The sequence below is a fragment of the Dipteris shenzhenensis genome, chromosome 27 (assembly GCF_047967505.1).
Source record: "Dipteris shenzhenensis isolate YYH24624 ecotype China chromosome 27, Dip_SZ_1.0, whole genome shotgun sequence".
NCBI lineage: Eukaryota > Viridiplantae > Streptophyta > Polypodiopsida > Gleicheniales > Dipteridaceae > Dipteris > Dipteris shenzhenensis.
Window position 1 is genome coordinate 40,599,855 of NC_141622.1, and position 2,235 is coordinate 40,602,089.

General features: G+C 42.0%; 1 long non-coding RNA gene across 8 annotated transcripts; it reads left to right on the forward strand.

The window, feature by feature from the left end:
* Nucleotides 1-200: 200 nt before the first annotated feature.
* On the forward strand, nucleotides 201-1,668 carry LOC147884304 (uncharacterized). 8 transcript variants are annotated; one of them, XR_015543707.1, is made up of 5 exons: nucleotides 201-621; nucleotides 696-843; nucleotides 978-998; nucleotides 1,121-1,181; nucleotides 1,294-1,668. It is a non-coding gene; the product is annotated as an uncharacterized LOC147884304 (long non-coding RNA). The 8 variants fall into 8 exon arrangements; XR_015543705.1 differs by having other exon boundaries at nucleotides 716-843; XR_015543706.1 differs by having other exon boundaries at nucleotides 978-1,181.
* Nucleotides 1,669-2,235: the final 567 nt, after the last annotated feature.

The window sequence follows — 2,235 nt, forward strand, 5'->3', positions numbered from 1 at the left end:
TGTCCAAGCAGAGTGTGTGTGTCTGTGTGCATGCGCACGGGCGTGCCTGCACGCACGTGCACACACATACGAGCCCATATGTGTGTGCGCGCATGTATGTACGTGCGTGTGTGTGTGCACACGTGTGTGTTTCAGTTTGAAAGGGGTGTATGAGACTGGGTGTGGGGTGAAGGGCTACGGCGGGAGGGCAGGAACGCCTGTGCAGCAGCCGTTCAACAGTATAGAAACCATACTACCTCCACAGATGGGAGAATGAAGTGGGCAGTGAAGACATGTTGAGGCAGGGTATAGACCGGACTGGCAAGCAGACTAGGGGAATGACAAAGCAGGGACAGGAGAACATAGGCTGATGGGCTCTAATGGTGAACAGATGCATAAGGATGGATGCACAGCAAACAGAGGTGAAGCATGAAGGTGTCAAGGCTGAGGCAACAAGGCAATGAGTGACAAGCAGAGGAACAATGTATGACGAAGCAGGGGGTAGCAATGCCAGGACAAAGCAGGGTCGTGAAGCTCAGAGCTTCCATTTAGCTGGACCAGGATCACCAAGGATATTTTGGCATCTGTTGTCATCAGATATACATCAATCTCTCCTATTGTGTCAAGGAGATGGTTCGTCAGGTATATTTTGATTCTCTTCTCGTCTTCTGCTTCTCAGTTTTCCATGGTATTTGGAATTAACTTTCAAGTTTCAGATATTGACTTGTTTTGACAGGCAGAGGATATGTGCACCAAGCATCCAGGCAGCACTGTTGGAGAAAGTGACCCTTAAAATGAAAGATTTAAGTATGAATGGTCTGGGTCCCTTCTTAAGCAGCAGTTCAGAACCAGTTTATACAGCGAGTAAGCAGACTTGTGACTTACACTTTCCTGAGTCTGGTCCTCATGGCTTCCTTGCTTCATGATTTTTCTATGATTGTCAAGCCCTTGCAGCTGTCAAAACTAATGTCAATAATCTCTAGCATGCTGATTTTCAGGCTCAGGATGTCCTTCAAGCTGTAAGCAGGAGGAAAGCATATAATTTTTAAGGGTTCCATACCTCCCTAGTCCATTCCTGTATGTGTAGCAGTCTTTTCAAAAAGCTTAAACAGTGTTGGACGTCATTTTCTATATTTTGCAGGAGGTACATGCTGATTGCAGCGCTGGAATGATCTTTTGTACCACATTCGTTTCTGCATTAGGTAGCACTTCTTTCTCCACTCTTTATTAGGGCATTGCATTGAGTTTATTTTCAGAATTCAAAATTTGCTCTTTTTCTTCCCAACGCATCAATGAAATAATGTCTGGCATCAGATCTGAACAAATGATATTTGTGGCAAAAGCAACTGCCACAATCATTACCTTGGAGAAACAATATGTGCACCCGGTACATGAAGCTTGGATTCACGGGATGTGTTCAGGCCAGCAAAACGAAAGAAACATGAAAGTTCCATTCAAATAGCAGTTCTGGATGATCTGTGAACTATGCAGCACCCCACCACAGACACTACTGATAAATTTATAGCCACTTATTCATGCAGTGGCCATTTTTATCCCAGCAGATTTTGGCAGTACTTTTGTAACAGGTCTTAGAATCCTAAATAATGTCTGATATTTTCCTATTCTGACTTGAAAAGGGTGTGATTGAAGCCTTCCTTAACTAGTAAACAAATGTTTTTCAACTTAAGTGTATGGAAATTATTTTAAAAGTAAGTTTGACAATGATTTTATTGATCTTTTGACCATTTCAATCTTTCAGCCATGGATGAATCTTTTGTCTATTGACCAAACAAGATCTAACTCTTTTCTAATTTGGCTCTTAAATCTGCCAAATATAGTGCTCCTTAACTACACAAACAACCTCCGTAAGTGTCTTATTGTTACGATGGATGCTGCGATGGTAGTTTTCTTGTGGTGTTGTAGAGGATTATTATATATTCTCCATGCATTGCAATTGAAGCGTCCTAGAAGTACGTATGATTTAAAGGAGTGAATGATTTCAAGTACATTGCTTATGATATAGCCTACAGTTTGCAGCACATGCTTGAAAAATTGGATTTGAAATAGCTTCAAACCCTAGGTCCCTCGTAGTTATTGCATCCCTAGGTTGTGGATGGGTGACCCAAGGTTTCATCCATATGGGTTTCCTAATCTACTTTTGAAATAGAAAATGACAATTGCCAAGGGTGATAACATAGATTTAGGGTAAGCACAATGCCTCGATATTCTCAAAGTTTTCCCTAGACCTCCACCAAA